The sequence below is a fragment of the Camelus ferus genome, chromosome 2 (genome assembly GCF_009834535.1).
Source record: "Camelus ferus isolate YT-003-E chromosome 2, BCGSAC_Cfer_1.0, whole genome shotgun sequence".
In the NCBI taxonomy this organism is placed as follows: Eukaryota; Metazoa; Chordata; class Mammalia; order Artiodactyla; family Camelidae; genus Camelus; species Camelus ferus.
In genome coordinates this window covers 92,500,426-92,527,679 of record NC_045697.1, presented here as the reverse complement: position 1 = coordinate 92,527,679, position 27,254 = coordinate 92,500,426, and the positions used below count along the sequence as shown (strand labels likewise).

The 27,254-nt window shown below is 34.3% G+C and overlaps 1 long non-coding RNA gene across 1 annotated transcript; it reads left to right on the top strand.

Annotated features, from left to right (window-relative positions):
- The first annotated feature begins 18,998 nt into the window (after window positions 1-18,998).
- Window positions 18,999-25,996, top strand: LOC116658381. The gene is made up of 3 exons (XR_004313763.1): window positions 18,999-19,009; window positions 21,651-21,656; window positions 25,883-25,996. It is a non-coding gene; the product is annotated as an uncharacterized LOC116658381 (long non-coding RNA).
- The last annotated feature ends 1,258 nt before the right edge of the window (window positions 25,997-27,254 follow it).

Sequence of the window (27,254 nt, the reverse complement as noted above, 5' to 3'; positions counted from 1 at the left end):
TTGAATAAGAAGAGGAAAAAAGAGGATGCAGGACAAGGAAGAAGGAGAAGAAGAGGAGGCAAAGGAAGATGGTGGGGAGTAGAAGAAGAAAGAAAGAATGGGGACAAGGAATCTAGATGACTTAAAAGATACTACTTAGCTATCAGTGCATGTAAAACTAAATCTATACAACATAGCACTAAATTAACATTGAGATGTAGCTAATTATTTTAGTGTAGAGGTTTATTCTGGATTCAAGTCTCAATGAGTTACTTTGATATCTGAGATTTTTCTAGTTTGTGTTTTGCTTTTAATCCAATGAATATTTATTCTTCCTGTGTACATAAATTCTGCTCCAGTGATTCATAGTTTATGCATGTGCATGCAATGGAAGTGGAAAACTAGTCAGTTATTAAGCTAACTTACCGCTGATCGCTGATGCTACTTGACACAGCTCAATTTGGCCATATTATTTTTAGATAAGTTTCATAGTTTTTTTCCCTCTGCTTGACTTGTCATAAGTAAATGTAAAATTATACTATATGCCATTAGAGAGAAAAAGTGATATCAATTTTTGTAGGAATTAACAAATAACATATTCATATATATTGTGTGCAGATGGAAAGAATAGGCATTTATATGTATAATTATATTGATATCTGGATATTTTTATTACTATTTATGTGGCATCAGATCATTCTGACATTTGTGATAATGGTCAAATAATTGAAATGCCAATTCAGTGAGATTATTTCACATATATTTACGTAGTTTGAGTCTCATGCAGTTTTTCATTCTACAAAATGATACAGACATCCTACCTGATGTGCAAACAATCTGGAATTAAAACTGATCACTTTGCAAAATAATTAGAAAGATAATGTGTATCCTTGATAAATTATCGGGTTTATTTTCTCCCCCATGGTGACAATTTCATGGCATCTTACATTCTTGAAATTTTCTGGAGAAAGCTTCTACTTAAGTACATTTTAAACAGATGCAAAGTTTTTGAGCTCTTATGGTACCATATCTGAACTCTGTTTTTGTCAACAGTAGCAAAATATGTGGCTCATTACGTTATCCAGGCTGAAGCAAAACTGAAAATGCAACAAATTGAACAACAAAAAGGATATTAATTATCAAAAAAATTTTAAGTGTCTATTAGTAGCTCTTTCTATCACAACTTCTGGTTTCTGCATTGCCACATCACTGACTTTCATCAAAAGCAATTACAAGCATCCATTCCATCATAACACCACAGAAGCGGGAATATGACCAACTTTTCAGCTCATTCATGCTGTGCTAGAATTCACTCTTTACATTATAATTACATAGGCGATTAGAAAATTTGTGGCTAAATCTAACCTGACTCAAAACCTGACCATAAATCTGATTATAAATAGCATAAATTTAAACTCCTATACATATATTCTCAAGAACAGTTTAACTGACATTTCTGAAAATCTAAAATTCTCATTGCTTGTGAATTTAGACTATTTTACAAATATGTGAAAAGTTTTATCAAAATATATAAAATTTGAATTGTTATTTTAATTGTGGGGTACACACCATATGTTACCTTCTCATATGTTTTCCAATAAAATAAGATTTGTTAGGATGCAAGAGTTGGATTCTTCTACAGTATAATGCATAATATATATATAAAATCTGCACAACTGAAAAAGAATTAATATATGCTACTTTATTACTATACAGGTTTATAGAAGACTATCTCTATTATGTCACGGATTATACAGATTTCAAAGAGAAGTGGGATTTCTACCTACTAACTACTACTCATATGTATTTACCACCTAGTTTTCTGTTTTCCCCAAAGCAGTTACCAATGCATACTTATGTCTGAATATTTACATCCACACTATTTCTTCAAATCAAATAATTAAGCTCACCCACTTGTTGACCAAGGAAGCAATTAAAGTTCCCCTCAATTTGACTAAACTTTAGACAGGTTTCTGATGATAGGTCCCTGACTTCCCTTTTCTTAGAGTATTTACTTCAGAAAACTTTCAATTATAAATCTTGCTTCTTTGAGAAGTAAATCTTCTACAACCCAAAAATGTCTTTATCAAGGGCCTAGGAGCTATCCCTTTGAATGCAATTATTGAAGGCGATATTACCCCTGTCGCTGATTCTTTGTGGGAGTGTAGGAGTCTAACGTCAACAAATTACAATGAGCAAACACAGATGGTCTAATCACATTGCCCCACCTTCCTCCAGTGTCCTCTTATACTCTTCCATTAGCTCACCCCAGCATTAAAAAATTGTCCTGCCTTTTGTTTCAGTGGAGTTGAGTTTAATCTCTTTCCCTATTGTGATAGTCTTAACTCCTACTGTAATAGTCTTGAACAAAGTCTTTCTTGACCTTTTTTAACAAGTGTTGAGTGCAATTTTCCTTTTATAGTTTCCTGGTTGAATTCCTGTACAGAATTCATGTACATGATAAAAGAGTTATTTTTTGCCATTAAGTTGTAAGGGTATTTTATCACACAGCAATAGTAGCTAGAAAACTGGTCTGAAAAATTACCAGTGTAACTTACCGTTTAAATAAAATGTAAATTTAGAATATGGGAAACAATACTGTTTTGAGACAAGTAATTAGAAGAGAAAAAGGTAAGGTTCAAAATTTAAATTGGCTTTTATTTACATTAGATCTTTTTTTTTTTCTCAAATTAACCTTAACCAAACAAACCTAGCACCATTCATCCCTGAAGGAAACTCTTCACCTCTGTCAGCTATTGGACAGATGATTACTGTAGAGAACATTCATGTGCCAAAAGATCAAGACCACCACTGATCTTCATCATAACTATTAATCTGAACTGATCTTTAGTCACCTCCTATTAGTTCCCTTGTTACTGTAATAATTATCTCACTTTCTCAATAAGAATGTCAAACCTTCTCCACTCTTTGCAAGTGTCCCTTTTCAACTGTCTTCTATTTCTCATAAAACCACAATAGTGTATATTCAACTGTTACTCCATTTCTCCTGTTGCAGTATTAGAGACGCCATTCCTCTGGTTTTAGGCCACTTCCTTTACCTATATTCTAAGTCCCAACTCCTCCAACCTTCTCAGTGGGAGCTTAAACTGAAACAGAGAGACAGACAATAAACAGGTGGCAATTTATCTCTAGACACCATGTCACTAAGTGTAATGGATTGTGTCTTCACTCTCATATTGCTTAACCTCTCGGCAGCATTTAAAGGTGTACATCTGAAAAAGTCACATGAACTTCCATGTATCACCCTTACTTCTCAGGTTTTTACATATTCAGTGACTTTTAGTCACTCAAGCACTCTTTTTTTCCCACCTAAGTGTTCACTCATCCATACTCATGGCTTCAGTTACCAATGATATGCCTGAATCTCCTAAAACTACAGCTTCAGTAATGACCTCTATTCAAAGCTCCAGAAATCTATAACCAATTGTCTACTGAATATATATACTTTGAGGTCTTATAGGCAAGTGAAAAGATGAAGAAAGGGAAGTTTCTAGCAAAGAAATGATGAGAGTACAGAGAGAGAGAAGGAAAAGTATTAAAAAGGATATATGTGACCTGTGAGATAGAAGCTTACTAAATGAGAATAAATTTCAGGTCCAAATCAATAGAAGAAGTAGAGCAAGCATACTACAGAATATGTCTCCCTGAAGGACAAATTGGGAATGATAGAAAAGAAGGAATGGAGGCCAATTCCTTAAAGAGATAACTCAGGGAAGTTTATCCAGGACATGTGTGGTGCTAAGATAGAGGGATAACATGAAAGAGTAAAAGCAGTAAGACATAGTTTGTTTTATGAAATATTACACAGTATATTGCACTTATTAAGTGGCAGATTCCATACTAAACTTTAGAGTATATTAACTCAATTCTAACACAGTGCTATTAAGTAGTAACTCTTACTTTCCTCATCTTACAGAAGAGTATTTGTGAAGAGGTTGTTAATGAAAAATTAATCAAGTCAATCTAAGAAAGAAACAAAAACTTTTATTAGAGCCAACCTGAGGATTATAACTCAGGAGAAAGTCTCTGAGGACTGAAAGAAAGCTCTGAGGACTGTTCCACCCATCAGAGGCCAAAGTACATTTATTGAAGTTTTTGAGACAAAAGGTTATACATCAAAGTAACATACTGACAGTTAACACAGTACAAGGAGGCAAGTACCGGGTCATCATGACCCCTTACAGGATTAAGAAAGGAATGTTATCTCCTAAAGAGTTACCTTGTTGGCTCCAGGAGAAAATTATTTGCTCTTTGGTGTTTTGGTGAGTAGGCATTCCTGTGTCTTCTAAATGGATCTAGTTAATGTGTAATGTAGTCGTACAATGCACAGTGGCTCAAACAGCAGATAAAATTTTAACTTTTTTCTTGTCCTGACTTAAAAATAATTTTGCTTCATCAAGATGCTACATTGTGCTCAAAAATCATGAAGCTAATAAGAATTAAGGCTGGGATTTACACACAAGCATTCTGACTGCAGCTTCCATGCTTTATTGTATATTTCTCAGTTTACACATTTTGGGTATAGTCTATGCACACATCGCTTCTTCACTTCAGCATAAAGATGTGAGGGAATTTGACTGAAATCAAACAAAAACTATGAGTAAGGTAAAAAGACAGGAAGGTAGAGCAATGGGAGGAAAAGAGGAGGAAAGAAAGACAAGAAAACAAGCCAACTCTTTATTTGGGAGGCCACATAAAATGTAACTCCCTGTCAGTTTTCCCTGAGGCAATTTCCTTCTTCTCTAGAAACAATATGCTTTTGTATCAGAAAAAGCATGAGTTTAGGCTTCATGCTACCCTGTTTGAATACTGCCTTGGAAGAAAACAAGCTGAGCAAACTAAGCCACGTTCCTTAGACTCCATGATATTCAGGATGAATGAGGAACTTTATAGAAATCACCCAGCATATAGTTTAGCAATAGGAATTCAGTAAGAAGTATGTTTTTTTCTCTACCATGCAGACCATTCTCCACCCAAATTAATTTATTCCTGAAACTTCAACATTTCCCACTGATTCAAGCTGCACCACTGAATACATCCTCATGCCTTTGCTTCAGCAGTTCCAGTGCTGGAATGCAGTATCCAATAAGGAACAAAGAAGCCTCAGAGAATACTCAGGCTCATTTCAAATATGTGTGCAGCCAAATGAACATAAATGCATTGAATATGAAATACTTCTAAAAGAGACACAATAATGTTTTGTTGTGCCTCAGTTTCTTTCAAATGGTGGCAAAAAGAGAGTTAATTAAGTCACTCAGGCCAGCATTATACTATTCAATAAATACCCCATAATTCTGTTACATTGTATCCAAGTTGGTTATCCTTCAAAGGAAAAGTAAATTTTCTTCTTTTTAAGACTGGAATGTTTTGCTAACTTCAGAGCCTGATTTATTTAAATGTAACTGAGTTGAAGGCTAAGGTTTCTTGCTATTATAATCTGTATCCAATGCTGTTTTCTTAAAAAAAAAAAAAAAACCTAAATGCAAAGAACACCAAAGCTAAATAGATAGGAGGACAGAAAAAATCAACAGCTCTATGAGAAATGAAGTAGGTTACTACTGATATGATAAAAGTTAAGAAATCTTAAAGAATTCTCTACAGGTGCTAATTTTACTACTTGAATGAAATTAATAAGACTCTCTATAAAGCAGCAGGAGATCCTTAGATTACACGAGTAATCAGCATGAAAATTTATTGTGGTTTCATGAAGCATAAAATGTTTGTGTAATATATGCAAAAGTGGTACTTTATTCTCTGCAGTGAACAATTCTTAGTCCTTATAATAGAAAAATATTTAATAGCTTGACAACTCTTGAGGCATAGTTTTTAAAAGCTGTTCACGTGTGGTTAATTTGACCCAATACAAAATAACAATGCAACAATGCTGAGTCATGTAAAACTACTGGAGGATCTTATGCATTAATATAAAGAGACATATAAGGCAAAGAATAAAAGGGAATCTGGATTTTTTTCTTTCAGATACAAGCCAAAGTCTAGAGTAATCCAGAACACAGAGTTATTTCTCAGGAAACATGTATTTAATAAATAATGAGCAAAAATGAGTAATCAGAAATGAACTAGAAATGATATGACATCTGGGAAGATCTAATGAAGCTAACTGATACCTAAAATTAATATTTTCAAAGAGGATTAAAGTAGATAATAAGGACTTTAGAATATATCTATTTTTTACCCTTAACTGAATTCAATCAAGTCCTATGTTACACTTTTCTTCAATAATATATATTTTGAGTTAGATTTTTTTTCCTATATTTTCCTTGATTTGGTCTACATAAAATTTCCTTGGATTTCACATGATTAGGCTTTGGGCATGAATATCTTTGGAAAAATCTCTATGCAAATGTTGGCACAATCATGTAGCTATTCAAGACTTAGTAAATACTATGTCATGATTTTTGTTATTAGATCCTCTCTCTTATGAAAGTAACCATGATACTTCAAAAAAGAAGATTCCAGTCAAAATGGTATACAAGTGAGCACCAGCCTTGGGAATCCAATGGGACTCCTTATGCAGCTATGGTTTCAGGATACTTCTTAGGAATATATAAAATAGAAAATAAGGATGGTCAAGAAAAAATATGGTCATGGCAAGCCTTATAAACATTTTTTTAAATGAAAATATTTACTCTAAATATATGTCAGAAGGAACACATACTGTTTGGAGATAACTATTAGGGACATATTACATGCCAGGCACTTTTCTTAGATATTTTCGTATTACTTTATATAATTAAATAATATTTACTTCATGAAGTAGGTGCAGTCATTAACCCCATTTTATATATGAAGAAACCAAGGCACAAGAGATCAATTAGCCCAAGATATTTTTTGGTAGAGTCAGGATTTAAACCCTTGCTGTACTGGCTTTAAACCTCAGTCTTGTAATCAATATAATATACATTAGGCCCTTGTTTCTACAGATTGGGAACATGTGGATTAAACAACCATGAATCAAAATTATTCAGAAAAAAAATTTTTCAGAAAATTCCAAAAAGCAAAACTTGAATTTGGCATGCCGGCAACTATTTACGTAGCATTTATATTGTATTAGGTATTATAAGTAATCTAGAGATGATTTAAAATATACAGGAGGATGTGTGTAAGTTATATGCAAATACTACGCCATTTTAAATAAGGGTCTTGGGCTTTCTTGGAATTTGGTATCTGAAGTAGGGTAGGGCCCTGGAACCAAACCCTGGTGGATACCAAGGGAGGACTGTACTGCCTTCCACACAGTACAACAAAAGAGATAGATGCTGGTGTTATTTGAAAACATGTCTTGTTAACCAATTCTGTTCCTACATCTATTTGTGACTTATTTTGAAAATTCTCACATTACTTTCTCCCTCCTTACTGTAGAATATCTTGTTCTGTCACTTCATATTTCTCCAAGTGTGCCTCTGTGATGCTCAGTAAAATTCTCCTTGTTCTTTAGAGGATTTGCTGATTTGAGTTGTTGAATGACTCTAAAACTGGATATTTTCAGGTAAAAAGAAGAGAATATACCTGAATGAGAGAACATAAATTTGAGTCGTACGACAAGTCAAAACAATCAAATGGCTACCTATTCTGGACTGAACTTCAGAATGCTTTTAGTGAAAAAGGATAAAATAAAATGCAAAGTTGCCCTAGTAACCTACCAATCATTTATATATGTTAAAACATGTTTGTCTGAACTAACAGATCTGGCTAATACGCAAGGTAATGCAGCTAAGTAATTAATAATAGTTCACTATTAGATATTCAAACATTGATATACCAATGATCATGAAAATTTTAATGTCCAACTTCTCTGTATAAGTTGGTATGTTACTATTTATAAATATGGGCTTTGAACTTATGAATATTTGCACTTTGGGAGCATTTAACATTCATTGATTTGAGATATTAAATGCAATTTTCTGCACTTGTTATTTTAATTAAATGAAAGTATCAGTATAAACTAGCTCAGAATTTGAAGTTGAATTCAATTACAGCTAGGGCAAAAAATGATTCAAAAATGCAAGTTCTAATACAACCCTCTAATTTGCCTGTTTCCTCAAAATAATTTTTTTTTCTGTACTAGAGACACAGCTGCCAGATCTTTGTATACTGATGAACGAAAGCGAGTATTTTTCTATGGTCAGATTTGTTATCTTGCTGTGACTTACATTTAGTCAATCCTAAACTTAGCTATACATGAATACTGAAATATATAACATTTATTATTTGTGCAACTACATTCCAAGAACTATCTTCACCTATTTTCTGTTTTTAAATTCAAGTCCCTAGTATTTGGAAGATACTGTGCTACTCAGACTGGACCCTTAATAGTGAATTAGGTGTACTCATCAACTTTAAAATTTCAGACACACAATTTTGTAGCTGTTCACCTATATGAACACACTCTCATATCAATTCTTAAAACATGCATTTATTCAAAATGGGACATATTTGCAGGATGGTAAATGAGTATTTTTGCTCATAATACTCCCTTCTGTCATATAATTCTACTCCAGAGACATACTTCCGAGTCAGAAAGAAAGTCAGAATAAAATTAAAGTAGATTTACATATTACTAGGAATATTACACAGATTTTATAACGTACTTAATTACTTAGTTAAATTAAATACAATTTTTTCTTATCTTTTACCAAATAATTACTGTGTGTCTTCCAGATTCCAGACATTGTTCCTGGTGCTGAAATGAAAAGCAAAATTGTAAAACCCCTGCCCTTATAGTGTTTACATTCTCATAGGAAAGGCACACTACATATAAATGCACTCTAAGTTAAGTAAAAGAACAGCAGATATTTTGGACTAAACAGTAAGGGAAGGTTTCTCTGAGGAGATGTCCATTAATCAAAGAACTAAATTGGGAAGGGGGAAACATAATATAAACATTATCAGGACGAGAGTTCCTAGTAGGAGAATCAGCAATAACAAATGCTTTGAAGAGGAAGTGAGGAACAGGAGGAGGGAGAGCACAGCTGAATGAAAGACAGTAAGGCAGGAAACGTTGGAGCCGAACATGGGAGCCAGATCACACAGGCCCAGCAGGCTATGCTAGTTACTTGAATTTGACTCTGACAGACCAGAATTCATTTCAAAGTTGTAAACAGAGGTGTGGTATGCTATGATTTCAGTTTGTAAGGTATCGTACTGACTGCTGTGTTGACAAATCATTGGATGGGAGCAGTGTGAAAGAGTATCAGACAGGAGTTTATTATTATAACCTAGATCAGAGAACATAGTGGCATGAACCAGAGGGGTAGTGTGGAGATAATGACAAGTAACTTGTTTATGAGGTAAGCCCAAGAGAACATGCTGATATATAGAATGTAGAGGGTGATAAAGAGGATGAATCAATAATAAAACTTAGGATTTTGGCCTGAGTATGCTGGTCAACAGCAGTGACCTTTACTGAGATGGTGAAGAATGAGAGAGAAGTAGGTCTGAGAGGAAAATCAAATAGTCTGCTTTATTGTATTAACTTTGATATATTTATTAAAAATCCAAATGAGAAGTAGGTAGTTGGATGCATGAGTTCATCAGAACCCTAAGGTCTTCAGATAAAATCTGGTGTCATGTGCACCCATACAGAACTTATCTAAAGATATGGAACTTGATAAAAGTATCTAGGGCACAAATAAAGCAAGATGGAAGATACTAAAAGTATGTTTCTAAAGGCAGAAAAATAATGAATGTTGCACATCCAGAGACTACATAGGTTTGAGTGGACAGTGAAGATAAATGTGAAAATATAAGATACCCTAAAAAGAAATGGAGAATGTGAGCACAATGGAACATTTTGGAAGGCAAAGGTAGAATTTTGGGGAAAACTAATATAGTGTATAAATACTTCTAAATTCTTGATTTCAATAATCAATAAACATGATAGTAGTGTTATCACAACAGCAACTGAGGATATAAAACTATAGTTTGAACACTCTGGGACTATCTATAGATTTAGAATTCATCCTCATAGCATGGGTTAAATTCCAGAGCTTGAATACACCACCAGAGGTGGTAAATAAAAAAAACAAACTCTACTTCTCAACTCTGGTGGATACAGAGGGACCATACCTCAAGGTAATAAAGGTCATATATGACAAGACCACAGCTAACGTCATACTCAAAGGTGAAAAGCTGAAAGGATCTCCTCTAAAATCAGGACCAAAACAAGGAAGTCCAGTCTTACCACTTTGATTCAACATAATATTGGAAGTCTAGTCACAGCAATCAGACAAGAAAAAGAAATTAAAAGAATCCAAACAAGGAAGCAAGAAGTAAAACTCACTATTTGCGGATGACACTATACATAGAAAATGCGAATGACTTTGTATATGTATATATGGTATATGTATATAAAACATGTATGTATTTTGTATATATGGGTGTTACTGGACTCATAGAATGAGTTCAGAAGCATTCCTTCCTCTGAAGTTTATCTGTAATAGTTTGAAAAGGATAGGTGTTAGCTCTTCTCTAAATGTTCAGTAGAGGGAATTTACCTACAAAGCCATCTCGTCCTGGACCTTTGTTTGTTGGGAGTCTTTTTTTTTCTTTTTAATTACTGATTTAATTTCATTACTGATAATTGGTCTGTTCATATCACCTATTTCTTCCTGATTCAGTCTTGGTAGATTGTATGCTTCTAGGAATTTATAAATGAGAAAGCTTATTTGTATTCATAAGATAGACCTTACTAGTGTTGAAATTTAAGATTCATAATTCACATACATGCCTCTCCTGTTAAATTCTTCTGCTGTTTCTATTGTTCCTGTCCTCTCATGTAAGTAGCACTAAGAACAGTGAATAATTACTCACTGTTTGTTCTGTTTGCCAATTACCTCATAAACATTACTTTATAGAGTATGGACTGTATGTTATCTTTGACCACCTCCATAAAAATGGCCTATTAATAAAACTATCATGGGAAATAAAGTTAAACAAAGGAAAACAAAAATAGTATTTCTCCATAAAACACTAAAAACAAAATGCAAAAATAATATCTTCTTTTATACAAAGATACATAAAATTTGACCAGTATGAACATTTGTAAGTCCAGTTTTATGCCGATACAATTAATATCGTTAAAAAAAAGTCCATGACTTACATTAAAAACAAGTGAAAATCTTCAATGACTATAAAATTCAATGAACATAAATATGAGTATGATTAAATTATTGTTTTTTTATGAGATATTGTATATTCTTAATGCCAATAAAATCACTACAACTGTGAAATATATCATTGAGATGGCTAGGACCATTCTTAAAACAAAATTGCTTTTACAGTTTTAAAAGTTAATGTGCCTATGGGTTGAAGAGTGATCAGCTTTTCAAATGTTTATATACAATAAATAAATACATTAAAAAGATGACAACCAAATATTAGAAACTGTAATCCATATTCATGCCTATGTGCTTATATACATTTTTAATAAAGCTAACCATTTAAATAAGTATTATGACATGATATTACTTAATTATATCTTAGTTTTCCCTGATTGTTTTCTATAAATATGCAATGTTGAGTCCTAGGAAAAGGTGTAAATCATTTTTCTTCCTGATACATGCTTTACCTTATAGGGAACCAAATTTGAATTTTTAGTCTCTTCTATGTAGATTCATTTTTCTCATTCAATTATACTTTAATGCTTGCCAAATATTTTTACTTCATAATAAATATCTAAGGATGTAGATTTTGTTTTTACTAAAGCTATGCATGAAAGGATTATAAAAGAAGCTTGAATAGCATTTTAAGATATATTTAAAATAATAAAGTACACTACTATCCCACATGCAATTTATTTTCTACAGATAGAAATAGTGTGCAACATTTGGAAATGCCAAACATCAGAGAAAAGAAACAGGAATTTTAGATAAAGGCACTTAAGATTAATATAATATGCACAGGATTTCCCAATTAAAACTTTCACATTAGCATTGCATTTTAAGCAGTTAATCTCCTAATGAGACATAGCCAACAATGAGAAGTGAGTTGCAGGACTGAATGTGGCCCTGAGGCCTACATCTGGAAAGGGCTACATTTTGGTATTTTTAAAGCTAGTTCATTTTATTTGGAAAAGAAAGTGCTACACTGCCACCTTCTGACACCGACTGTCTCCCTGATCATAAAAATGTCTGGTCTAAATGGAGTTATCTATTCCTTACATGCTTTTAGTAGAATTAAATGCTTTTACGGCATAAAAGATTATAATATTTTATACTTTCCTTTAAAAATATTTGTACTATTATGCACATACAAATAATTTCAGCTGTGTATATGTAAATTATACAAAATAATAGCAAATTAAACAACCATAAACCCACCATCCAAATTAAGAATTAAACATTATCAACAGTGTTGAAGCTGTCCGTATGCACCTGCCCAAACCTATTCAAATTTAAAATTTAACTCTGAAAATGCAGCCTTTTTTCCCCGCAGATGCCTTTAGATTAACTGTCCTCCATGTAATATTTTGTCATTTGCTTACTTAGCATTTTTGTGATTCTCTGTTGCTCCTGATCTATCTGGCATACATGAGGTTGAAAATGCCATGTGTATTCATACAGTGCGTTTTTCCTTTATGTTTTATTATGTTGGAGAAAAAAATCCTTCCATTAATTTAAAAAAGATTCATTGGATACCTACTGTGTGTCAGTTTCATTAGCAAGTAGAACAGATTTAATGGAAAACAAGATGAAATCACTGCTCGCCCACTGTTCAAGTTTTATAAGAAACTCAGGAAAACAACCAAGCAATTAAAATCCAGTTAGATAAGTGCCATAGTTAAACTAATGCAAAGTTCTCTTTCTCAACCTGTCTGATTTTCAAGAACCAGAGGGTACTGCAGACACTCATAGAGGATCTGGCCAGCACAGACTCTTAATTAAATAATGGATTGGCTAAGGACACTGTTACCAGGACAGTAATATGATTGAACCTAGGGCTTTAAAACAAATATCCTGTGAAGAATTCATTTTTATCACAGTTCACTTAAATAAAGCATTAGATGTCCTATAATACACAATACTGTTCTTCTAGTAACATTGGCAGATATTATCGGCCATTAGAGTCATAAAAAAGAAATACCTAGAAGGGCTATAGATGAAAATAGTATTAGCTTGCTTTCCTAAGAAAATAATTCTAAAGATTGAGATGATAAAGTTTGCTTGCAAATGTCCAAGACAAAAATGAGAGCTATTTGTTTTCCATTGTCAGTTTCCTAAGAATTTTAAATATAATAAAATTAAAACTATAAGCTCATTTACATAATCAAAAATATTTTCAAAAGCAAAATGCTTTTCATATATGAACATTAATTTAAATAACTTACTCTCACTGGTATTGTTTAGAAATACAAAACTATATTTTAAAATATCTGATTTAACTGGGTACCACAAATCATACAATGTGGCGAGAAAAGTAAGTTTCTGCAATTTTAGTAGAAAAACATGTAAAACTGGGTTAAATTTGAAAACAACCACAAATGGCTTTTTCAGCTTTGTACACATTATAGCCAAAAATTATATACAGAAATCTTTTGCTATCTCATCATTTTAGGAAGAAAAATGAAAAGTCATTCAAAAATTATTTTTATATAGCTTTTCATGAAAAAACTCTCATCCTAGTTTATTGGAAGGGCATGGAAAGTATCTTGTACCTTGTATTTGAATAAGGCCAGTCCTATCAGAAATACCTTCCCACGACTTCCTGGTGAGACCTGGTTAGATACTAAGAAAAATTTCACCTTTCTTTACATCCAGATGATTCCTTTATTTAAATATCTCTAAACAATATCACTCTTAATTGTTCTTAATTTTCAGCAATCTTTAATTTAGAGCATATAAATATCAAGTGGTTTTTCTAATGGCATTGCCATCAGATCTGGATCTCGTACAATATTATCTTCATGAAATCCATCATCTAAATGATATTTGGATTGGATCACCCTCATTAGAGCATTCAGTATTATTTTTCATCATTTAAGCAATGAAATTAAATTTTATCTTACACAAATAGAGCTGCTGTATTCCATGCCTCAATATTTCTCTCTTTAGTTTACATGCAATCTTTACAAAACATTATATACTTTGTCTTTTTCATTTATATTCATTTTTATTATTGCTGTTCATCTTTATTCCTTTTAGAAGCACAACTCTTTTAATTTACAATACTCACGTGGAATTCAGTTTCTCCTTCTACAGTATTTTTAGTTCTTCCTTATTACTTGTCACCTGTTTCATCCCCCTAAACCTCAATGGAACATATAAAAGCATGTCACTTTTAAAGGCTACATCAAGCATAAGCAAGGCATTTATATTTGAATTGTTTAGTGCTTGAAATATTTTTCAAGAAAGATAATAGCAGATATTGCTCCTTCCAGACAATTAGTAATCTCTGTTTGAAGGATAAGTCTACACCAAGGTGCATATTGCCACTTCGCTGATCGTGGTATTTGGACAGATTACTGAAAGGCACCAAACAGCCTATGTACTCAGACATCATAGGGAGAGAAATTGAGAGCATGCTACTCTCTGTGTGGAGACATGATTGTTAGTCCCTGTGTTTACAAATACATAATTTAGTATGAAAAACTTGGCTGGAATAAAATTTTTATAAAAGGGTTTGGGAAAGAACATTTTTTCCTGATACATGATCTAGGCCATTTACAGAGACTGAAATAAAAGCAACTTTGAGTATTATCAAGTCCCTCATTCTCCTTTTACTCAAACAGGATTGGCATTGCACAAGGTTAAATTATGTACCTAATCACATCGTGAATTTTGTTTTACTCTGAATTAAATTGCAAGTGCCTCACCTTGAAATATTAGAATTGTTTTCCTTTAAGTCCTAAAGGTTTTTCAGTCTTCAGTAGTTCCTTATTAAAATGCAAATACTCTAGGATTGGAAAGCCCTTAACGCAAAAGTATTTAACACTTTAGTAAGCAGGAGAGCGTGATGACCTCTAACCGGGTGTAAGTAGTCACTGATGTCAGGGATATTGAAGGCAGTGATGGAGAAGTAGGGAGTGGGCTGGGGAAGCCAGGGCAGCTGCCTGGAATTGTCAATACTGCCTCACTACAGCTTGAATATCTTATGTTCTTGATGTATTTAATCATTTCTGTTTAACCTATCTTTTCTTTAATATACGAGGGTGGAGTTTTTCCTCTAATTTTCCACAGGGTTATAGAGGGAGCAAAATCAAACCAACAAGATTGGGCTAACCATGTCAGTGTGAGCTGGAAGTGATATGCCTCCTCTTTAAATAGGCTCCAGACCAACTGTTCTGGTCAGAGTCCACAGATAAACAGGGTCTTCCTTTGTCTTCAGAGAACTTCCTTCAGTGATACATGGATTTGCTAAAAATACAGAATTAAGAAATGCTAAATGCTTCTTCAAATATTTGTACACATATAGTTTCTATTTCATAGTATCACATTTTGGCCAATGTACCTGTAGAAAACTAAATTTATGTTAAGTTTATTATCAAGGTTCTAGGAGTTTATGAACCAAAACTATAAAATAGTTGTTGGCAAATATTTCTTATTCATCATAATATGGCAGCATCTGGCACCACACAGGTATTACTTTGTTATAGTAGAAAACATGAATTTATGAAAAGCATGTTTAAAACTATAATTAGCTGTTTATGTCTATGATATACAATTTGTGAAGATCTCTTTAAATAAATGAATGAATAAGCTAATGAATCCTGAATTATGTGGAGAACTGAAATATATCTGTATCTGTTAAGAGTCTTCAATGTAGAAGTAATAGGAAACAAACTCAAATCGTCAAACATAAATGTGTATTTCCTGGTTCTCTTAACTTTCAGATGAAGAGGCAGAAAAGTTTCCAGTTTTCCTGAAATAAAGAGATTGACTTATTTTTAATGAAGTAGAAATCTACCTATTTTAGCAAGGACTTTCTTTCCTCTGCTCTCTGCATTCTCCGCTGTTGGCTTTCCACTAATCCCAGACATTTATCTGGGCAGCTACAGGAGTTCTCAGCTTCCTATCGGCATACCACACAAGAAAATGTTAGCTTCCTGTATCTCTTCCAGGAGAGGGAAGAAATTTTATCTTCATTGTCTCTCCAGAAAACCTTCCCTCATATCTTATTGATTCAAATGGACTCAAATGCTCCTTGTTGATAGCATTATTTTATCCTGAAACATGCAATGTGCTGATTGGCATAGGCAGGGATAACCCAAGCTGATCGCTGCAGCAAGAGGGAGGAGGTGGGGTTTCTCCTGCTGGAGGGGGGAAATGAGCATCTGTTTGAGTCATACAAACAGTATGGCTAATGAGCATGGTGAAAGGAATGTTGGGAAGACAAGAAGATTATTACATACAACCTATTCCAAATATGGTTTAAGGTTCCTCATTATTTTTGTTAAAATGCTATTACATTACACACACACACACACACACACACACACACACACAGATATATACAAAAGCAACACAAAAGACTACGATGTATGTTTATATGTTTGCTCAAAAATCATATGCATTAAAGCCATGCTCCTTCTCTATCTTATTTAAACATCTATCAGTCATGGTCTGTCTCATTGTGATACTGATTATGCGTCTCTCAAAAAGTAAACATATAACTTACAACATTAGAAACATCAACACAATCAAGCAATATTATTTGGATATATTACACTTGATAATATGCATATTGGATGTAGGGGAAAACAAACAAATGTTAAGGTGCTCAAACTGACAATTTCTTTAAGTATTCTATAAAAATATTTGTAAAATAGTACATAAAACAACTTTTAAAGATCCATTAAAATTAGATTTTATTGATGAAAAGGATTCAGAATCTTGTACTGACAATTTAAAATCCACTGACTGGAACCACTGAAGATTACTAGGAGGATGTATTCTCTGTTGACATCAAGGGAATATAACCAAGTGGGCTGAATTAATACTATTTTGTAAAATATTTGTTGGAAATAAACAACACATTTTCCTTTAAAATCAATTTTAAAAATCATGGTTAAGTAACTGTCAACCCACAGAAATGTTTGTAGTAAATTAAGAAATATTAATTAGTATTATAAAAACTTTCATTCTATAGTACTTAACAGTTCACAATTTTTTTTCAAATAGATTATGCAATTGTTATGTAAATGGATGATGGCAGCACTAGATCAATTTTACTCAAAAATAATTAAAACGTTATATCTATAAACGGGTACATTATAAATTCCCACTTGCAATACAGAGAGTGAACTTCCATTCTCTAAGACATTACTGGGGTATTAGAATCCATTTTTATCATATTGTGCCCTCCTATTCCACTACTCAACTCATCACCACTATCCTCACCTAGGTTTAGATTCACTTTTTCTTTCAACAGCCATCAGCTTAAAGCTCTTTTCTGAGGACTACCTTTGAGGCACCAGAATAACTTTACACACATAATAAAGAACCCAAATTGTCTGGTAGTTTTTGTCCCCCTGAGAAGGCAATACATTTTGGAGTATGAGAGTCCAGCATCCTTGACTCAGTGTGGAGAAACTCTGAGTTATACTTACACACCAGAGTCTGGGAGCATTTCTTAATATATCATTTGCAAATGAATATTTGTCTTGAGTCAGTTTCTGGGAAACTTAACATGTATAAATACCAGTCATGGTCCTAGAAAGCAGATCCTAATGATGAGATCTGAAGTGGGATCACTCTCAGGTTAGATGGCAACAGAGACAATGCTGGTAAGAATTTCACTTGTGGTAAAGTTGGATAGGATGGAGGTAGAATTGGATGCTCTGACCTTTATGATATATCCAGTATTTGCGATTATATGGAGGTGAATAGCAATAATTATAAAAACTAAGAAATAGATATTTGCTTAATTCTAGTGATGCATTAAAGAAAGGAGATGGCAACCTCAGGTCATTCAATTAGCAATTTAAAGCATGGTATAAAAGTTAGAACACCTTCATAGAAAGAGATCCTCATCTCATATAGCCTAAGGGAAGATTATTCTGTAGATGAGCCAAGGACTAACAGTAAGGTAGAAGAAACTCAGAAAGGATTGACTTTGCTGCCCAAACCTCCTGACACTTGGGATGGGGGTGTTTGGCGGGAGTTCTTAAGAATATTGGATCCCTAAAACTTTCTCAATATTCTGAGCCTACAGAATTGGCTTGTTTCTCCCTTTCTAGAAGGTAACAATGCCCTCCTCTATAAGTCCCAGCATGGCTCAATTGAAGGGAAGTTGCTCCTGTTAAGAGCCAAAAAATATCAATCACCAAAGAAGCCGCAGGACAAAGCTATTATGTCTCAGTTGGAACTGAGGAATGATGCCTGGGATAGATCTTGAGAGACCCAGTCCAGTAGGAGCAGAACTTGAAGCTAAACAGTGGAGGATTTGGGGGGGGGTTTTGATATGGGAAGATTTTCCCAGGATTTCGGATTTAACAGCCAGGCAAAGGCACCTGGATCAGTTTCTAATATGCTCCAATAATGGCTCTGTGAATTAAAAAATTATGGTTCATATTAAATAAAATAAAGATGTCAGATTCCTTTTGGCAGAATGTTGAGAAAAGATTCCCAAGACACACAGAAGTGAGCTTGACAGAGTAAATCTATTATATAAGATTCCAATCCACTATTCCCTCCTCTGATGATTATGATCCTTGAGAGAGCCAGAGGACACTTTTCAACAATGATGAGGAATACAATCTAGAAGCCTAGTAGTAGCTGTTATTTTTCAGTCTGGTGCTGACCGTAAGAGATGCAGTTATACAACTGGGCTCCTTAGTGTCAAAACACATGATAGGATGCCAAACATGCAGAAACCAGGAAGTAGTATTTAAAGTCAAAAATAAGACAGACTTAATTACTAAGACCTGCAACCAGTCCGAAGTGGCTGGTAAAAAACCTTCTACAAGGATCTCAGCAGTGCTTAAGGGATCAGGGTTTTCCTAAGGAAATTTAAGAATGATTTTGCTGACACTGCCCTGCGCACATCAATGTCTGTGAGCCCACAGACTGTCTGATTTACCAACAAGAGATCCTATATAAAGCTTTGTTTGGATAAGAGGGATTAATTTAAGACAATGGGCACATTACTATGGGATCCCCTGGTACTACCATAAACATTATCACTAGGAGATGCAATTTCTTAAGAGTGCTGAAACGGGCTGCTGAAAGTGTAGCTAAGGCAGCTTGGAGACAATTCTGTATGTGAATGAGATTCTGTCCTTCAAGATGTGGCATGTACCCTGAACCAACCACCATAGGGCCTGTGTCAATGATAGGTGGACCATATGAGCCTGGGAACCAAGGAATATAAGAAAGAGTGGTCCTACTCATCATCACTTTGAGTGACCTATGTGAGGAATTTTTGCTACTGATTTTCACATCTATGGTCCCTTAGGTCTAGAGATCTTGGTTCCCACAGGGAGATGCTATAAAAGTCCCAGTAACCCAAAAGCTACAGCTACCACCTTATCATGTTGTGTCCCAAACTTGCAGAAATCAGTAAGCAAAGAAAGAAATTACCATCCTGGCAGCAATAACTGACGCTGATCCTTATGAGGGCATAAGTTTGATGCTACATATTGGGAGAAGACCGAGATATCTATGTAATTCAGAGACCTCTATCAATATTGGCATGCCCAGTTTTAGCTATTAATGAGCAATTACAACAACCACAGCCTGACTTAAAAAAAGATAGTCAGGAGCTCAGATCCTTAGAACTATGAAGGTCTAGATCATGCCACCAGACAAGCCATCTAGACCTGTAGAAGGAATAGCTTAGGGAAAGGGTGATCTAGACTAGGTTGTAGTGAAAAGAGATGCTGAACATGTCATGCTAAGGACCATTTGTGGGAATCATTCTTTTGTATTCTTCCCCAGAAAATCACCATTCTGAATACCCTTTGTTCACTAATCCTTGAACAAATCAACATTACTGAGTCTGAGCAATGAAAGGGGATACTGTAGCAGACAATGTTGATGCTCGGTCCATTTTCTGGCAAATAGCTTTTACCTCTCTGTGTCCCCTGTCCCCTCTGATAACCCCCGCTGTATCCTCTGTATCTCATGTGTACTTTCACTTAGAAGAACCAGCACCTGAGGACCCACTTTGCCAGTATTAGGAGACAGCAACAAGGACCTGGTCCCCCTGAGCCAATACTTAACCAGTACAGAACACTGAAAGCCTGTTCCCTTGCATCAGGATAGGACAACTCTGATCTTACTCCAAGGTTTCTCTTCAGCTTTGTGCTCTTTGCTTGTGATTTTACCTGTGGTAGATTGCTGCAATAATGATTTACAGTGACTTACTTCTCCCTGTATTCATGCCCTTGGATAATCCTTACATACATTGACTCTGGTTTGGCTATGTAACTTGCTTTGACCAATGGTACATTAGCAGATATGGAAGTACTTGTGCTCTGAAGCTGTACTCACTTGTTCCTCATGAGGACCTTTCAAACACTGCCATGTAAATAAAGCTGGACTAGTCTGCTGGAGATACATGGCCAAAGCGCCTTACTCAAGAGTCAGGACCAACTGTCAGACATACGAGTAAGGCCATCATAGTCCAGTCAGACCACAGCTAACCTGCTAGCTGATGGAGCCCAACAAAACAACCACTTGGCTGAATCCAGCACAAATTTCCAAGCCCCCAAATATGGGACAATGCATGATTTTTGTTTAAATTAGTGGAATCAGTATGGTTTGTTTCACAGCAAATGTTAACTAATACACTACTCTTGTTTCAACTGGCCTACTCTGTGTCCTATACTCCTTTATAGTTTTCACTAGAAGTACTTCCTCCATAAGTCACTTACACAGGAATCTTTGTCTCAGGATATACTTCTGGGAAACATGACCCAAGACAACAATAATTTGTTAACTCAATATTTTATAAAATAAGTTAGCATTAAACCTATACATTTACATTACAAAATGATCACATATTCCAGATATTCTGAATTTGCACAAGGAAGCTATTCAGAACAATGTTTGGGGTAGGGATCAGGTGGATTTTCCAGACTGAGATCCTCTTTCTCTTCTGTCAGATCTGACCATCTTTCCTTCTTTTATATCAACCTTATCCATGAGGAGAGTGTAAATTAGGGACTAGATCCTGTGTAGAGAACTTCCAGTAGATTAATAACTCTAGAAATTTATTTTTTTTATTGAGGTATAGTCAGTTTACAATGTTGTGTCAATTTCTGGTGTACAGCACAATTCTTCAGTCATACATGAATATACATATATTAATTTTCATATTCTAGAAAGTTAATACATTCTAAATATAGGAGAGTCTTTCTATTGCATTCTCAAGTGCTGTATTCTACAATAGAATAAGCAATCAAAACAACAGGTGGTGAGATATTTGCTGTCACTTGCATGACGGACAACAGCCAAGTGTATGTTCCTGCGATTTGTTGCTTGACAGAAGGAGTCTCAGATCTCAAGGCGGGGTGAAAGGGCACCCACTGAGGAGATACCAACTTTGCAGGCTGGGAGGGAGGTTTCAGTCATTTTACTGAGTTAAACACCACGGGGGGAATCTCTCGCATTATGACAGCAGTCCATCAACATTTTCGAAAAACCGTTCTGCATCAGCATTTTTAATATAACTTCATTTCGGGGATGGCAGAGGACAGTGTTATAAAGCTTTTTATAATGGAGCATTATATCAAAAGTTAATTGGTATTTAAATTCTCATTCATCTGTATTGTCCCTAGGTGTACTTTTTCTAAAAAAGAAAAACCTATTTTTTTTTCAAAATTTATGTTAAAGCTTGATTGTTCATCTAATAAAATAAATGAAAATAACATTGTTTTTTTAATACATTATTGGCTTTTGTGTGATTATTATAAACTGCAACCTTCATGCAGTGACAGTGCATCACTATTTAAACATACATTCTAACCATGCAATGGACTATGTCTGGGAGATGATATATGTTTAAATTTACTTGTTAATAATCAAGCTCTACTTAAAATTATAAAATAAAAAATATGCTAAGTCTTTAGCAAGATGGCTACTTCTAACACTTACTATTAAGGAAGTAAAAGACTGATAAATGGGGAGATTATATTTGAATTATCAAAATTACCAGTATGAAGAAAAAGAAAGGCTATAACTATATATAAAATAGAGCATTAATTTAAGCTTTATCAACCCTTTTGTGAAACAAATTATAATTTAGAATATTAAGTAAAAGTAGAGAATATATTAAAATGGATCTCTCTTGTATTTCAAATATGTAAATCACATGAAATAATTTATGCTAGAAAAATACTGTGTTATCTCTGATAGGAGATTATCATGTTCAAATCTTTTGAGTGACTCTAAATATTCTGACTTTTCCATCTTAAATACATTATATCTTAATGAAAGAAAAATCATATTTTAAAAAAGTATAAAATTTTGTCCAAATAAATAGTATAAAATTATTCTAAAAATAATTTATATTTGTCTGGATACTCTGATTGATACAGGTGGATTGAGTTCTTAGCTTCTTTTAGATTTGAGAGTTCTGGGAATTGGAGAGAGATTTCTTCAGGGACAAAAAAAATACTGCCTCAGAAATTCTACAGATAATTCTGCTTGTTATTAGCCCTGTTTGCACCTAGCCCTGTAGAGTCAAACAATGACAATAAAACAGGTATGCAACCACCTGGAAGATTCTTGGAATCACTCCCTAGACTTTCCAGCCAATATTTTACTTGGAGTAGATTTTATTTCCAGAAAGGACCAAAGTGGACCTGGACTTAAGGTGGTTTTGAATACTGCAGGAGGGCCCTCAGAACTCCTAGCAATTGAGTTTTGAAATATTTTCCTAATCACAGAATATTTCATGTGATTAATTTTTATATCGGTTATCATATTATAGTGGGATTGAGATGTATAAAATTAGTATGCTAAAAATCTAAAGCAAATATTAAACTTAGACATGGAGATCTGGAAGAATATTTGAACTAGAAAAACAATTTGGGGACATGTAAAATAGATAAGGTGATCTAATTAGTTTTGCAAGCAAAAATGGGGCATGTTTACTAGCTTTGTTTGACCGTGTGTTGAAAGAGAATTTTCTATGATCATTCATGATTTTCATGATCCAAGATTTCTAATCAAGAAAAATATCTGAATAGCAAAGGCGTGAGAAGCTAGAGGTTTAAAGATATCAATCCAGAGATATTTGCTTCCATTCTAGTAGAATAAATAAGGATAAAAATATTCCCCTCCCTCCCTGGAAAGGCTTTGTTTACATTAGGAGGAATTAAGCCTTTCTCTGGAGATGTGGGGGAGAGAAGGGGTAGATGTGCCAGCAGCACCTATACAAGCTCATAATTTGGGGATTGATCCTGTAATATAAACCAACTGCATATGCAAACGAAATATAATCCTCATTCATTTCACCTTGTGGGATTTGGAAATGAGGAACTGACACAAAATGCTACTCTATAAGTAACAAACTGTTTCTCTGATCCAGAATGCTCTCTGTCTCTCCCTCCTCACCTCTCTCTATTATTTTCTATATATCTATACATACATATATATATAAAGAGATTTTATATATATATATATGATATTTTTGACATATGATTTTGATAATGATATTTTTAAATAATGTATTGCAAAAATATGGTTAGGATATTAAAATAAATATTTGTTATACCAAACTGAGTATAACAAATATTTGCAAAGCTGAGGGCAGAACATTTTTTAAACAAATATTTGCATCTACTGATTCTGAAAATTTAGCTAATGCTATAGATCACAAGGAATCAAATAAGGTGTTCTCTTTTCCATTAAGTCATTTTCATTTTGAAAATAAATATAAAATTTTGGAAACTAATAATTTCAGAAAAGTAGAGAATATGCTAAATGTCATTAATAAGGCCATATGAGTGCCTTACGATATAGTGATGCAGGCTTCTAATCTGATTTCTCTTTGTTTCATCTGTCCTCTCTCCAGTTAAAGAGACTTTTTTTTTTTTTGGCTTTTTAGGGTTCATATGATTAGACTGTGCCCACCAGGATAATTCAGGATTATCTCCATATTTTAAGGTCTGTGACCTTAATTGCATGTGCACAGTCCCTTTTACCATGTAACATAACATATTCTGGTTCCAAGGACGAGGGCATGGGCCTCTTTGGGGGCCATTCCGCCCATCAGAGACCATATGCTGTGTGTAAGTTTGTCTTATTTGTAAAATGGGCATACCAACACCTAACTCAACAGGACATTTTGGAAGTTAATCAGATAATTGTAAAGCAAAGACTACCTCTCCTTTCTACTTTCTTCTTCTCAGAAGTGACTCGGGTTTCAATCTGACTTGCAGTGTATTAGAGAGTGGTGATGATGAAAGCATTTCTCACAGAACTGAAATTAAAGGGTCCCTTCACATTACTCACTGTTTGCAGTCAATATAAAGCCTAAAGAAATGTGTGGTTATCGTGTGGATGAGCAAAAGTATCACATGACCCCATTAAATCTTTGGCAAGTGATGATTCAAAGTCCATCCAACACTGAATTCTATGACAGATAACTGAATGTTGATACTTTTGTTTTGCTGATTAAAAAGGGATTCAAGTGTTTTAGAGACAAAACGGTAAGGACAGTTCTGTTAATAAAGTTATCTGTTTATCTGGTGCAGCACTGCCTTAAATATACATTGACCCTCAGAGCACACTTGGTAAAGACCAAAAGCCGGACTTTCTGCACTGTCAGGAAAGATGTTTTAGTAATATGTTGCAAAATTCTTACATATGAAAAATAAATACATAGATGGGAAAAGTTCCTAGCAGAATAAGAAATGGCATCAACTATACTGAAAAGAGAAAACTACAACAAAATTACCTTGAGTATGCATATACCTTCAGATTTCACAAAAAGTTTCAACAATTCTCTGTGAAGGTAAGTGTAAACGATTATTCCAAATTTATGCATTCTCAGGAAGGGTGCATAATTTAACTGTATTTAAACAGCTGGAAAGTCCCAGAAACAGCATCTACAAGTAAAATGCCCATGAAAAATGAACTACCATTCAACTCACCTAGCCTGAAAATAAGAGGCAACGTTTACCCCAGAATTGAGATTTTGAGCAAATGAACTCTAATCCACTTGTCCCTTGAGAAAAATACATTACATAATTTTTTAACATTACAGGGTGCCAAAGGATTTTTACTTTTTAATTTCTTATACACAAGAGGAAATATAAGAGTCTTCCACAGAATCAGGCCTTGTACTGTCACCTAGCTTTGCCTCTTAAGCAATATTTACTATAAATCATTCCCTGAGAATGAATATATCTGAGATGCACATAGCAAATGAAAACAACTTCCTCAACAGAATCCTCCTCCCCCAAATTATAAACATGTAAATGTTTAATACATACACAAAAGTATTGTGTTAAATTTTTACTTATTTTTTTGGTGAGAACACTTAAATTCTAATCTCTTAGCAAATTCAAATTATACAAGACAATAATATCAACAGCAGTCATCACATTATATATTAAACCCTGTGATTTTATTAATTTTATAGGTGAAAGTTAGTAACCTTTTATTAAACTCTCCACACTTCCCATTCTCCTTACCCCTGGTAACTATCATTCTAATCGAACTTTTTTTTTAAGATTTCACAAGTATGATACTATGCAATATTTGTCCTTCTCTGTCTGGCTCATTTCACTTATCATAATGCTCTCCAGCTTCATCTATGTTTTTGCAAATTTTGTGATTCCTTTTTTTTTTAAGGCTGAATAGCATTTCAATATATATGTGTGTGTATATATATAAATACACACACACATATCCATATCCATACATACATATATATATATGTGCATGTGCCATATATATATAGTATATATGTATAGTATCAGTGCACAGACCTTCTACCTCCTTGGTTAAAGTTATTCCTAAGCATTTTATTCTTTTTGATGCTACTGTAAATGGGATAGTTTTCTTAATTCCTTTTCCCAATAATTCACTGTTAGTATATAGAAATGCAACTGATTTTTGTATATTGATTTTGCATCCTGCACTTTTACTGAATTCATTTATTCAAACATTTATTTTGGTGGAGGCTTCAGTGTTTTCTACATGTAAGATTTTGTCATCTAAAGATACAATTTTACTTTTTCCTTTCTAATTTGAATGTCTTTTCTATGTAGAATAAAAGTGGAGAAAGTGGGTATACTTGTCTTAGTCCAGATTAGAGAAAACGTTTTGAGCTTTCCATGGATGAGTATGAAGTTAGTTGTGGATTTGTCATATATGGCCTTTATTACGTTGAGGTTGAGTTACATTTCTTCTCTACTGCAATTATTTGAGTTTTTATTATGCATGGATCTTGAATTTTGTCTAATGCTTTCCGGCACCTATAGAGGTGATCATATAAATTTTACCCTTCATTTTGTTAATGGAGTGCATCATAAGACCTGTTGGTGTCCCAAAGGGAAAGGATCACAGTCAACACCTAAATGTGAGCTAATGAGAAGCTCGACTGACAGACAGAAGCTGGGAAAGTATGCGGTCAAACACCTTCCAGGGAGAACATGGGACATGGGAATTTTTTGCCTGCTTCCTCTGCACTGAGCTTGGATGTATAGCTGTTGGGGATGGGAGAAGGTGCTTCTGTACTCATTTAAAAGATGTTTCTTTGTTTGCTATAGTCCTGAGGGGCTCATGAATGAATTTAAACCCAGCTCTTTCTTGATGCTAACTGTTTTGGGGCCTATCACTTAGATGGCAGTTGTAAAAGTTGGGATGCTAGATGTGTGGATGGACAAGCTCCTTCCAAGGAGATACTGACAAGTTGGTTTTATTGTTGGAGCAAGCCGGAGAGAAAAGATAGAAGAAGCGCTTGCTAGCTCTTTGAAGCTCTGAGGAGTGTTGCAGTCAGTATTTAGATGCATGCTGATTAGGTGCCTGCTCCCTCTGTGCTGAGCCCTGGGAGCTGAAGCTGGGGCAAGTGCTTTTATGCCCCTTAACAACTGCTTCTGTGTTTACTGTAGTCCTGTGGGACTCGTGAACACAAGCTGTGTCGGCTATCAGAGCTAGGCAATCTGAGGGGCCATCCCTTGGATGGCACCTTTAAAAATTGGGGCTCTAGATGTAAGGTCCAAACCCTTTGCTCCTGGGAGAGAAGCTGTGAGTTGGGGGTTTCCTCCTGATTGTATGGTGTTATGCTGGAGGTGGAGTTTTGGCAAAAGTGTATCACAACCTTTCCTATGTGTTTCGATGTGG